We start from the raw sequence: 1,308 nt of genomic DNA, 5'->3' as shown, positions 1-1,308 counted from the left end.
AACAAAAGCCTTATGGGTTTGGAACGACATGAGGGTGAATAATTAATGACAGAATTTTCATTTTTGGGTGAACTAACCCTTTAACATATTGATGTAATTTTCAAAACTTTTTGAATCCAATGTTTCGAAACAAAAAGTGTGATCAAAAGTGGATCTGATATCTTTTTTTCTGCTACTCATATTTCAGTCATGTGAGAAACCCCATGTAAAGTGATGATAATGCAGATTACAGAGAATTTGAGTATGTTTTTCAGAATCAACACTGTGTAAATCTTTGAATTAGCAGTGGTATGAGTCAGCCTGTCTCTGTTTCTTCTCACTGGGTTGAAGTGAAACCACCATCATCAGCGGTTTGACCACTCTTTTGCAATAATAGCATTCATTTTCTCCTCAGTCATTTCACTATTCGACCTATAAAAACTCTTAGCACATCCAGCCCGCCCAGCTGACTCCACACTTGTTGAAAGCACATCGTTTCGGAAGAGTACAGCATAATGAAGACAGGAAGAAAAAGTTAGCGACTCTCGAGGAAAAGAAAAATAAATATTGCTGTTTCAAGCGAGATTTTATCTGCTGAGATCGTTGATACGGTTGTCACAAACTTGTGCGAGAAAAAGGGCTGATTTTGTAAGATGGAGAGGAACGTTTGGGTCCGTGGTTCTGCTGAGGGCATGTCATCTGTGCTTCCAAGAAAGGGAAGAAGATAAAAGGCATCAGTCAACAAACTCCCATTTAACACTAAACACTCTCGAGACTCGCTCATCTCGGCCCGGGCCAATTTGGTGACATTGAATGCTTGGATAAAAATTGCTGAGGACAATAAAAACTAGAGCAGCCGGAAAGTTTGGATTCCAAACAATAAGAAAATAAATAAAACGGGACACTGGCTTAAGACAACAGTCGCTGATGAAACCGTCAAGCTGCAAAATCAACATTTGTCAGTTGCGCTTCCTCTGGAAATACACGACCCTGAGATTTTATCAGGGGATCGTTCCCGATCCAGTATTTGTTTCATAGGCGACTGTTTATTTTCTTGCGCTTTTGATTAGTGGAGGCCTCTTCATTGTAGCCTGGTTGTTTCTGGACCGCGTCCCAGCACAATAGGGAATATTCACCCCGTGATTTACATCACGCTGTGACCGAACAATATAGAGTGTCAGCGTTTGTTTGAAGCTCCTTTGGGTATACTGTTGCTTTACATAGCAAAAGTCAATATGCCAAGTTAAAACATCGGCCTTGCTGTGATGTTTATTTCACCATCTCGTCGTTTTATGCTAAGTCACTCGTATTGTTCCCACACCCACTGCG

Source organism: Garra rufa, chromosome 19, assembly GCF_049309525.1.
Source record: "Garra rufa chromosome 19, GarRuf1.0, whole genome shotgun sequence".
Taxonomy (NCBI): domain Eukaryota; kingdom Metazoa; phylum Chordata; class Actinopteri; order Cypriniformes; family Cyprinidae; genus Garra; species Garra rufa.
This window is presented reverse-complemented; position numbering follows the sequence as displayed.